Below are 13,422 nucleotides of genomic sequence, written 5' to 3'. Positions count from 1 at the left end.
AAGAAGAAAAAGGTCACTGAGTCCTTGACTTCAATTCAAGTGTAACTGACATAGAAAAACAAGCAAACCTTTTGACTAAGGCAGACAATGCTGCTCATGTTCAAGTTGAGGTTTAAACAGGTCTTGTCACTATTCTGTTGAATTTTAGATATTATTGCAGTCCTTTCTTAATTATCTTAATCAAAAGAAAGATAATATTTGCTTTCTATTCAGTAATTACCAAATGATTTAGAAATTCATTTTATACTTGTGCATTTTTTAGAATTAAGCAACATTGTTATCTTAAATCTTTACAGACGAAAACTGTTTATTGCTATTTTAAACAATGCAAAATTCTAACCAGTTAACCCATCATGATGCTCAGCTGCTTTTTACATATTTGTTATTGTATTATGCCAGCCTGCTCACTCTGGGAAAGCTGCACCACAGCACAAATTCTTTCTTCCATCTTGTGGTTCCTGTAACACATAAGGTTCAAAAATGAGGAACAGACCTCAGAAAACCACAAAAGAGGTCTCACCTGAAAGCAGCCTAGTCTCAAACTCAAATGGTGGGCTTCTGGCCTGCACAAGCCTAAAAAATGAAGCCAGTGTATTTTTAAAATAGCACTAGGTTAAAAAAAATTCTGTTTAAGAAAGACAATGAAACCAGTTTAAGAATTCTGGTGCAAAGCACAAACCAAACAAAAAAAATGTAATAAAGAGGATGGCACAAGAAATAACCTACTACGATGTAGGATGGTGAGAGAAGGACAAAGAGGCAAGAGACTGACTGATTGAAAGTAGTACAAAACAAAAGAGTACCTTGGCTAATAGCAGGGATCCACAAACAGATAATCCATTGGTTAAAATCATTAATCAAAAACAGGATTACAAGCACAAAGACGCATTGCTGAAACTGCAGTGAGCACTATGGTTACTCTTTTTATACAGCTCTTTTATATAGCAGTCTCACATCCACATCAGCAGGTGGCCCTGCCTCCTTGAGCTCCACACCAGGAGGCAGAACAGATAACAGATAAATATAATAGATATACACTTAATATAATGTTAATATTAATATTACTTCCTTAGAAGGCTGGCGTCCTTCAACATCTGCAATAATATGCTGCAGATGTTCTATCAGATGGTTGTGGCGAGTACCCTCTTCTATGCAGTGGTGTGCTGGGGAAGCAGCATAAAGAAGAGGGATGCCTCACGCCTGGACAAACTGGTGAGGAAGGCAGGCTCTATTGTAGGCACAGAGCTGGACAGTTTATCATCCGTGGCAGAGCAACGGGCGCTCAGCAGGCTCCTTTCAATCATGGAGAATCCACTGCATCCACTGAACAGTATCATCTCCAGACAGAGGAGCAGCTTCAGTGACAGACTGCTGTCACTGTCCTGCTCCACTGACAGACTGAGAAGATCGTTCCTCCCCCACACTATGCAACTCTTCATTTCCACCCAGGGGGGTAAACGTTAACATTATTCAAAGTTATTGTCTGTCTGTATACCTGCATTGTTATCACTCTTCAATATTTTTCTTTATCAGTATGCTGCTGCTGGAGTATGTGAATTTCCTCTTGGGGCTTCAATCTAACTAGCTATCTATCTCTCTATCTATCTATCTATCTAGCTATCTATCTATCTATCTATCTATCTATCTAGCTATCTATCTATCTATCTATCTATCTATCTATTCTATCTATCTATCTATCTATCTATCTATCTATCTATCTATCTATCTATCTAATGCAAAATAGAAAAGTAATTTACACATAACACCACATTAATAAAAATCATAATATTATATAAATACCAAGACAAAATAACGCCCAAAATAAAATGAATAAAATAATGTGATAAATTATATTTAAATAAAACAAACAAATTTAAAAAAAAACAGGAACAAAAACTTAAGCTGGGGTATGACTTGATTTTATTGAATTTTTACGGTTTTTTTTTTTGCATTTTTGGTACATGTAAGAGTATTTAAAGTTGATGAATTTATTCAAAGATGTCTTTTCAGGTTCCACTTTGTTTTTTGTGGGAGCCACCATTTTGAGCTTAGTTTGTGTACTCTTGCTAGCCACGTTGCTACACAGGACAATTGGCAATCGAGACCTGTGATATAATGGGTTAGAAAGTAGAAAGGTCAACTCAAAGACCTACTGGTTATCCGAGTTAAATCTTTAATGGTAAGTGCATTTTGTTTATTGACCTTCTGGTTTAACTTAGGGCCTTTTTTTTTCGACTTTGATTTCTGGTATTTTGATAACGCTTTACATCAAATCAGTTTAAACATCCTGGTTTTGAACTTTACCAGCCTTTAGACTATGTTTCATCACATGATTCTTAGTCATTACAATCTGTCTCAATTCTTTCTGTGTTAGAATAATAACCCTGGCTGTACCATTACACATCTTGTGCACATTATTGTTGCTACAGGACAAAAAAATACAGGTTCTTTAACTTACAGTCTCTGCTCTTGAGCAGAAGACATTAGAAAATTAGAGGAGAACTGATGTGAAGCGGAGTCACAAATATGGCGAAAGGGTGTGTGAGGCCTTTAAAAGGCCAATGAAACTGGTCAGAACAATTACTGACTTGACCAGAAGAGGCTCACTTTAAAGCAGTAAGGCCCCAACCACAACTTGCTTTTACAGTCGATACAGACCCCAAAAATGGGGAGCTGGCTTTAAAAGTAAAATATATAGGATGTCTTATTAGATATCAAAATATCTCATCAGCGAGAGGTAAAGCATGAAACTCTGGCGTACAGAGACAAGTCTTACAAAGAATCTTTATAAATTGAGTAATTTTTTTAAAGAAAAATAGATCAAAAAGCTCAAAGAGCTAAAAGGGCAAACAGGTCCCAATACACAATCTGAGGCTGTAATCCAAGAAAACAGAGCCAAATAAATCACAAAAGCAGAAAATCCATAGAGATACAGTAACAATACTCACATAACTTCAAATACAAACTCTATGATATGCTATTTCAGCGTTTCTCAACCTTTAAGTATTTGCGACCCGAGTTTTCATAACAGTTTTAATTGCCCCCCCCTAACGTTTTTTTGAAACCCTAATAAAATTTATTCCTATATTTTTTGCTGCTGATACACCGCTACAAGTTTAACATTTTCTTACGAATACCAAAATTACGCCACATATGGCAACATTCGCGCCCCCTTTTTTGTTACCCCACAGTTTGAGAACCGCTGCGCTATTTGAACTTCCTGTTCTCTTGCCTTAAGTAGCCAAAGGGAGGGCTGAGGAGTGATAACATCAGGGTGGCCCCACCTCCTGGGGGGCTTCATCCACAAAGTACATGGAATGGAGGCACACTTAAAGTTAAAGAACATAATTACAAACGTAACAGAAATAACACAAAGATATGAAAATAGTTAATAGTACAGACAGTAAGATAACAAGACCATTTTGTCTAACCACCTCATTTTGTTTACCTAACTGGTAAGTTGTCCTTATATCTTAATATCTTTTCAGAGTAGAGTCCGCCCCTTGCTTGCTTCGCTCGCCCAGCCCCGGGATTGGTTAACCGGATATACAATTTTAAGAGATTGTTATTTTCTTTGGAATTGTTACATATGCATTATTTTCACTTTTAGTAAAAAGCAATATTTGGAATTAACTTTTCTTCAAGATCGCATTGAATTTTGATTCTGTGTCTGGACTTACATTGTGAAAACGCAATGTACAACTGCCTGTGAGTGAATATCATTTCTTTCTCTCTAATAATTAAAACGAGTTTTTTGAATGTTTGTCCATGCTCTTTCTTCTTCGCATTCGTCGTTGACGTGTCATCTAGAACGTATAAAATTATTGTCCTGATAAAATTTATAAGAGCTGAGAGCGTAGGAAGTGTGTCTGGCAAAAGCATTCACACGACTGAGGTTAGATGACCGTGGACTTGTTTGAAAATAGTTGTAAGTAGGGTGTGACTTGAAAGAATCTCATGTTAAAAGTCTCTGTCTCACGGGACTTCATACCACGGCAACATTTTTTCATCCATCCATCCATTTTCCAACCCGCTGAATCTGAACACAGGGTCACGGGGGTCTGCTGGAGCCAATCCCAGCCAACACAGGGCGCAAGGCAGGAATCAATCCTGGGCAGGGGTGCCAACCCACCGCAGGACACACACACACACACACACACACACCAAGCACACACTAGGGACAATTTAGGATCACCAATGCACCTAACCTGCATGTCTTTGGACTGTGGGAGGAAACTGGAGCACCCGGAGGAAACCCACACAGACACGGGGAGAACATGCAAACTCCACGCAGGGAGGACCCGGCAAGCGAGCCCAGGTCTCCTAACTGCGAGGCAGCAGTGCTACCAACTGCGCTACTGTGCCACAGCCAACTTTTTTTGAATCTTTTAATTCTCGCTGACAAAACGAATTAGATGATCTACAAGTCTCCGACTTAAAGTTTAAATCCAAACAATATATTCGATCTCTTTTCACTGTTCCGTTATTTCACCGAGTAATAATTTCTGTTTGTTTGCACTAATGCAATCTTTCCTATCCTTCTTTTGAGACTTTCGAATTTTCGTACTTCCATTATCTCTAACCTGCTCTGTGTACCGCACCAACATTTTTGAATTCTTTACGACGACTTTGTCATCTACTCTTTGCCCTTTATTTTCGACCCCGGGTGCGAACTCATCTCGCGGGACGTATAAGTGTCTCTCCGATAAAATCACTTCTCGTCTCCTTCCAAGATTTTTTTTTTATAATAGAGAGATTACTTTTTAAAATTGTCAAGGTTTCTGTTTCAACTACATTACCTAGTAGTTTGTTCCAGATTCCCACAGCTTTTGAAGAGTAAGAAGTGCTTCAGCTTAAATAAATACTGTATCTTATACTCTCTAATACTCTGTCAGACTTTTATACTGTAGGTCAGATTAAAAGTCATAATATATATTGTAAAAAATAAATACTATAACTAGATAATATCAATTATATAGCAACACAGATTAGAATGAGTAATGATCCAAACACTAATAAGCATTCTCTTCTTAATTCTCTTCTGCCAATTAACCAATTTGTAATCCAGTTTTGCAAGTTACCTCTGATGTTATTGGCTTCTTGTTTCAAATGTAATCTTGCAGAAACATAATTTACTTTTTCCTTAATAAGTCTAAGTTTATTGGTCTGCTTTATTTTTCTAAGAACATCGTGTTTGTTTCACTAGTTCTTCTTAAACACTGAAAACAGCTACTTTATGGCAGTACCACTTAATTTGTATTATTCTCTGTGAGTCTGTGTTAAATCTAGTTTCTTTATTTGATCATATCATATATGGCAATAGAGGGGCCATGGTGACTTTCTACTCAATGTTCTGACTATGGCCTCAGTTTCTTGGGTTTTCAAATACTCAAAAGAACTGATTAAGATAAAGGTCAGAGCAGATTATACATCCTGAGAAGTCAAGTCTTTTGACATCTACAGCAAACTGCTGGAAATATTTTACCAGTCCAGTGTGTTGTTCTACATTGGGGTCTCCTGGAAGCTACTTAAGTTTGCCTGAACAAAATTATGAGAAAAGACTACTCTGTCACAGGGCTCACCGTGGACATACTGGAAGCTGTTAAATGACTTAGTGGTGGCCCTGAGGCTAGGGATCTGCACTGGCAATCGGAAGGTTGCCGGTTCGAATCCCGTAAATGCCAAAAGGGACTCTGCTCTTTTGGGCCCTTGAACAAGGCCCTTAACCTGCAATTGCTGAGCGCTTTGAGTAGTGAGAAAAGTGCTGTATAAATGCAAAGAATTATTATTAAAAAAATTAAATGACTGTGAATGTGAATAATTCCCTCTATCCTCTCCAGGATGTGCTTACTTGGAACACTTTTAGCCACAGTTTCATTCCTCCACGATGTGCTAAGAAGTGCCTCTGGGGATCCTTTCTGCCCGATGCTATCAGGCAGGTCAGCGCTTCGTCTCGAGGTCCAAAACTTTTACTCTTTAATTTTGCATTTTCTGTATAATATACACTTTTTTAATTATTTATTTACCTATATATTGATTGATTGTATTATTTGTCCTGTGAAGCTAGATCTTAGTTTTTATTATGTTTCTGCTGATGGATGAATCTGAATGGAATTAATAAAGATAATATTTACACACACACATATGGTGGGGCCGGTAATGACAGCTCAGGACTGAAGCATGAAATTTTGGAATGGGGAAAGGTTCCATCTGTTTTTTCACTGAGTTCTAACTTGTGGGTTGCTCTGGTCAAAAGTGATGCCTGCTTCTGGGACACCCAGATATTTATGGTGGCAGAACCAAAATGGGCAGGGTTAAATGCAGCTTCTTGGCACTGTGGGAAAAGAAGGAGATGACAGTGTTAGTGGCAGCACCCCACCTCGTTTCAGTGGGTTGTTACATACTCCGACTGAGCCTGTGAGGAGGTCCTCAGGTGTTCATGTGTGTCAGTATATATATATATTATAAAAAGTTGACTCACTTACTCCATTTCTCACCCATCAACAAAAACACTACTTTCCCATTTAGTTAAAATGCTGAAATTTAGCATTTCACATTTCAAAATATATTACTATTTACAATGGAAAAACTTATTACAATCTACAAAAAAAAATTCCAAAATGCTTTGAATGATTTGATGGAATTTTGGTGACATAGAAAAAAGAAAACTAGCTGACCTCTGTTTTGTTATTCGCCCATATTTGTCAACAGTAATACTGAGTGCACAATGCTAACATGGCATGCTGACGCAAGCCTGAAAACAAACAGTTGCAGTCACTGAGTGGCCTGTTTGTGGTGTGCTGGTGTTTGCAAATGAACGTCTCCGGTAGAAGCGATGATTTGTATAGACAGACAGCACCACTGATCAATGGGGTGAAAAAGACACAACATTGAGCTGTGAAGTGGAAGGAAGGAGGAAGGTTCTGCTAAAACATCTGCTGTCTTTTATTGCCAGTCACTGTATGAAAACAGTATGGATGTATTAGGTTTGGAAATTCAGCATCAAATTGTCCAATTTGTAGAGAGACAGTGGGTACGATACTAAGTTTTCTTATATAACACAAATGGAAACAATTACTATGATGTTGTAATGTATGTGAGCGATACACAAAATCCCTCATCCCACGTTGCCATTTGCAAATGGCTAGCTGCATCAGAAATTTTTATAAGTGTATTGGAAGTTTAGAGAAATGGTGTATTATTTGATACATTTAGGGTAAATGATTGGCCAGTTGAAAGTTTGTGCTTCACGGGAGCTTTATGCAGAGGTCATGTTGCTCTGTTGGTCTCTTGGTTATCAGATTTTACACAACTTTTTCAAAACCATACTAATAAAACAGGAATACATAAGCACCATTCTAGATGTACAGACAATATCAGACAAATTCAATTTTAAAAATTTGTGGCTATATATGCACAAAAAAAGCTGCATAAGCAGGAAGAAATCCCAAAGTGAACATACAGTACTTACAGTTGTTAAATATACAAGAAAAAATTCTAAATAAACACAAAAACATCCAAAAATTTACAGAACTAACAGTGCTGTTAGTAAATATACCTCAAATATATTGATATGAACAGAGAAACTTCTCTTCGACATGCAAATCAGTAAAGATATTTGGGTTTATTTATAATTGACACCTTGCTAATAAATCTAATAAAGAAATTCTTACAGGGTCCATGATTGTTAAATGTCCATATTGCTGTGCATTGAAAAAAAACTTATAAACCACCTGGAATGTGTTGCAAAAGTGAAAAAATAAAATTAAAACATTCATAAAGCTTTCCAGAGTCTATTAAAAGTTTGTTGTTTGGTTTACAACAAGACTCAGATCATTTATTCAATTGTATAAGAAAACATAATACATTTCAAATTACATCATTTGGTTAAAAACAAATAATCAAAGGACATTTCATGCCAGATTTTAAAGCACAAGGACAGTGTATCACCATTGTCTGAGAAATGCCGGGTAATACAGCTAAGTCTAATCTAATCTAAAATTGATCCAGCAGAATCCCTTCAATTCAGCAGTGAATCAAGTATTTCAAAAAATATGCTGAAAATTAAAAAGAAACGCATTCAAGATAAAAACAAGAAAACACGAAGGTCTAGAATCTAAACTACATTACTGAGTCATACAGTTCAGGGAAAAACTTACCAACTTATAGAAAGCATCTGAATGAGAAATTGATACAGCTTGAGTATTAGCTAACCAAATCTGGTGTTATGAATTGAATGGTCTCCTCTTCTTTTTGGAACTTCTCACACTCTTATATTCTTAAAATAAGACTTTGTTTGAAACATAGAAAACAGTATTCACATAGCCATTAACAAAAATAATGAGGCTGAGCATTCTTAACCAAGATAAAATTGGAAAGAATACATCCTGCCAGTTTGAGGAACATTTACAAAAAACACATGATTTTTGTTTTTCTATGCATACACTTCAGCTAAATATGTGCAAGCGAAACACTAACAACTTTTGATTTGTCAAAATAACTTTCATTTTTTTATTGGAATATTATGACATATTTTAAAAGCTTGAAGGCATTCATTCCAAAAGTCACTTTAATCCAGAAAACTGTCATCACAGGAGGATCATCTAATGCAAAAATAGTTCCCTAATCTCCATCTCTCTTTTGCATTACTTAATATTGCAAAGTTGTACAATATTTAAATTAATTTAGGTAAATTATCAATGAAGAGGTGGTCTCTGTGTTAATAGGCACTAAAAATCCTCCATCCTTTTACATCTATTGCAGCTGAAAGACACATAGCTGAAATTTTGATCACAGCTTGTAGAATCGCTTGATTACATCACATGAGTCTGCTGCTTCACTTTCTACAATTGAGCCAGAAGACACTTATCTTACAGGAGCTAGCGGCCACACATGGCATATATGGGGGATAATGAAATAGGTAATTGACAAGCATACTGTAGCCTATACAGGAGGAGAATATTAAGACTATTAATAATAAGAAGAATATTAAGAATTTAAAAGATTTAAAAGATTTTTGTTTGAGTGCAATCCAACAATCTGTTTAGTTTTAATGCAATGTTTGGCTAAGAATATTTTCAAACCATGTGACCTTGTGACACAGCAACTGATGTTCTTCTGGAAGCACAGATTATGATGGACAAAGGCGATGAATGTTATTAACTTCAAAAAGACTAGTTGAAAAGTATTACTGACACTTTTTAAGTATTCAGTGTTAAAACAGGTAATAATACTGAGTTCAACACACTCAGTATATCAATCAAACTGAACATGCAATATGTCAAGTTAACATGCAATAAGTCAAGTTTAATAAAATGGTTTGAAACAAATCGACCCCAACCCATGAGAAAGAGAGCTAGGTCAGTAGAGTAGCACTTTAATAATAGTACAAATATGTAAATAAATACATAAATAAAGATAGATAGATAGATAGATAGATAGATAGATAGATAGATAGATAGATAGATAGATAGATAGATAGATAGATAGATAGATAGATAGATAGATAGATAGATAGATAGATAGATAGATAGATAGATAGATTAGAAAAAGAGGGGAGAGAATCCACTTCCTCAATTTAAATGCTTATTCTAAAATGTTATTGATTAGATCCTGCCAGGTTTTAAAAAAGATTTGTACGGATCCTATAAGTGAGAGTTTGATTTTATAACATCAGTTACCCACTGACTTAAAAGAGGTTAGGATTCTATCAGTTGAGTAAGATAAGCCTACGTGCCAATAATGTAGTAAAGGCAATTTCAGTTTGTTTGTCTGTCTCCACTTTAAGCCCACCTGGGAGTACACCAAACACAGCTGTTAGTGGATTAGGAGGGGTTGTGACACCAAGGCTGTCTGAGAGGCATTTAAAGATTTTGGTCCAGAACGATGTTACTTTGGTGCACATCCAAAACATGTGGCCCAGTGAGGCTGGAACTTGATTGCAACATTCGCAGGTTGGATCTTGCCCCGGAAACATTTTGGACAATTTTAAACGAGAGAGATGCACTCGATATATAATTTTAAGTTGAATAACTTTATTCTTTGCGCATATGGAGCTCGAGTTAATTCTGTGCATTGCTACCTTCCATTCCTTTTCTGAGATGTTGAGTGAAAGATCCTTTTCCCACTGTACTCTGTGACCTTTGAAAGGGAGGGACTTTAAAATGTTTAAATGAACATGCAACATTTGTGCTGTAAAGAAGGAATGCCAGCTCTGCGCTACCACTCTGCCTATATGCTAAAACATCAGTACTAAATTTTAACCTCACAAAAATCTAAATGTGTACCTATAACTTTTACTTGATTATAAAGTATGTGTCACCTTGACCTCTCCTTTAAGAGTGGTCACTAGATAAAAGCACAACACCAGCATTTTTGTTTTCAATGAGTTGCTTCAGTCCTGACTTATCCAAGAAGAGGCAGTGACATCCTGTAAAAAGACTTGCAAAACACTCTTGTTTTCTTTTATGAGCATTACCATTGATTCCTTAGAACAAGCAATTGGCTGAAAATGCTCAAAAACTGAGGCATGCAGAAGTTTTCTAAACCGCTGCTCACTGCTAAAGCATTTTTCAAAATAATCGGAAATAATTTTACAAGCAGCACACGAACAATCAGGTCTAGCTCTAAAATGCTAGAAAAATGCATAGGTGTGCATGGGCCCAGAACGTAGAAGAGGCTGGCTGTCTTCTGGTTATTTAGAGTTCTGATCAATCTAGTTTTACAATACTAGGTCTTTAAGGATGGTGTCCAACATGTGGAGTTGTTCCTCCGGTTTTAATTGAAGGATTCTTCTTGCGTTAGAATGCACTCTTCCTCCTTTCAAAATGGTCCTTTATTTGTGGTGTACTGTGCTTTCCTCAATTGGGTGTCTTGCAGTGTCCTCTGCAACTTTATGGGGAAAGGCATTATTCTTTCTGACACAAGAATTTAGATGCTGAAATTCCCTTCTTGAAGTAATGGCTGCTTCTCAGTCTTCTCAAACTGGGCTCAGTCACTGTTACACAGCTTGGTTTCGCTTGTCAGAGTGGATCTCAGCTTTCAGGGATACAAAGAGAAGAGATTATCAACTTTCATCTCCCAAGGGAGGGAGTGGCTCATCAGCTCTTAGGTTTCAGAGAGATTTCAGGGAGTGCAAGGGAGATTTCAACAAGGACAGTTGAGTGCAACTATCATTCTTTGTTTGCACTTGGGTGTCCATTTGATACCTTCTGGTCTTAAGGGGTCTCTTCAAAGATGTCATTTCAACCCTGATTTACATCCTTGTTATCAGAAGAAAAAGAGGCTGATCCTTGTACAGTAAGAGCTGCAGTTTAGCCAGTTCTTTAGTATTGAATGCTGGGAATGATGTGCATCTCGGTATAATCATAACTGGCATTGTATGCCACTTAAAAAGCCTAAGAGAATGGGCTATGCCCAGTTTGTCCTGCAGGGCCTATACAGACACACACATTGCAATGTTTGAAGTGCTCAGACTCTCTCTGGTACTTCTTATCGTTTTGCCGTTAGGGATTAACTGGCAGTTCATGTATATGCATACTTGATGAGCATGGCCGCGAAACCCCTGCAGATTTTGTGTTTTTTTTTTCTCCAGCCCTCTAGATTTTTTTTTTCCGTCTTCCTGGCCATCGGACCTTAATTTATTCTTTGTTACTTAGTATTGCCTCCTCTTATTTTTATATTTTTCTTTCTTCATCTTGTAAAGCACTTTGAGCTACATCATTTGTATGAAAACGTGCTACAAAGGATGTTCAAAAAGTTATATATATATATAAGGCAGGAGGAGTAGTAATTGGGCATTAAAACGTTGGTACGACGTTGGGTAAATTGCATCACAAACGAAGGTGACTATGTAGAAAAGTGATGGAAATTGTTTATTAAATTCTTAATAGATAAAGTTAAAAAAAAGTGTGAAAATGTTTTGAACGTCCCTTGTATACAAATAAATGTTGTTGTTGTTGTTGTATGGGCCCTTACAATGCACACCCCTCTACTAACCCTTATTTAGAAGAAAAGTCTGTCATTTTAATGAGTCTTCACACTTCAAGGAGGACAAACTTTCTGATACAGATTCTGCAAATTAGTGAGCTTTTGGACCTCCAAGGGGGATCTCATACAATTTCTCTGAAGAAATTGTAGTATCAGCATTGCAACTCAAACATTATATATGCAGTAAGAGGATGAAGGAGCGGAAACAAGAGGGAGTGCTGCCAGTTCTTTTTTCCACTTCAGCCATTGCACAAATGTGAATGCATACACACAGACACAGTGGGAATAAAGTGACTTTTCCACATCCATTGGACAAATCCTGGCTAAAATGTATTATACCCTTTCCATCATGCTGCCCAATCTGATGCCAGCTTTTCTATTTCTACTGTGCTCCAAAACTTTAGTTCGTGACATCCATTCTTCCAATATCTTGCCGTATAGATGTAGAAAGGAACAGGTGCATCTGCCACCAAATTTTACACTACACCTGCTTCTAAATTGCCCAATCCTCTACCAACTTGCCCAATTCCCTATTCTGCCAAAACCCAAACCATAATGTCTGCACCCCCACCTCCATAATCCAATAACATGTACAGTACTTCCGTCTGTCCTATAACACATCCACAGCAAATCTTATTCTGCCTCTGCTAATACAGTGGCCAGTCATTGGCCATTTCCACTGTAATCCACATCATACAATCGCATGTCCTCTGATTTTTGTCAAGTCTTGCATCCCAGCCTATCATTTACCACACCCATTGAGTTATTCCCACCCTAGTTTTATTCAACGCTTGCTGCCAGTCTGGCCAGTCCTAAGGAAGTTTGCCAGGCTTACCTCACATGGGCACAAATTCACATTGTAAGATCCACAGACCTCCACATCTTAAAGCATATCTTGCACCCCAACTTGTCTTTTACTACACCCACAGGACAAGTCTAACCTAAATTTACAATCAGGATACCTATATTTCCTTGAACATACATTTTGCCCTCCTTTCATTCAGTAACTTTCTGATTAAATTAAGTAATTTCACTAAGCCTGCCACTAATTGTTTCCCAACCTTTTTTTCTATAGAGGCACACTTTTTATAACCACATTCAGTTAGCCAGCTACGTTTGTTATAACAAGAGCAGAAAAAGTCAGTGTATAAGCTTGTCCTCCATCACTTGCCTGCTGCACAATTCTTAAGCCAGGTCAGTCTGGTCCTAACCCCTTTATCCTTTTTTTTGTGCAAGTGAATGATTTATGAAGGGGTTTTTCATTAAAGAACTAATTGAATTTTCTTTGATTTCTGAAGTTCTACTCTGAAGTTTGCTCATCCCTGCCCTACAGTAATGCTGTCCATAAAATAATTGAAGAAAATACTGAATACTGGAAATACTGAATTTTTTTAGTTTAGAATGGACAAGTCAAAGACAAACCGTTTTTGCTTA

Source organism: Erpetoichthys calabaricus, chromosome 11 (genome assembly GCF_900747795.2).
Source record: "Erpetoichthys calabaricus chromosome 11, fErpCal1.3, whole genome shotgun sequence".
NCBI lineage: Eukaryota > Metazoa > Chordata > Cladistia > Polypteriformes > Polypteridae > Erpetoichthys > Erpetoichthys calabaricus.
This window is presented reverse-complemented; position numbering follows the sequence as displayed.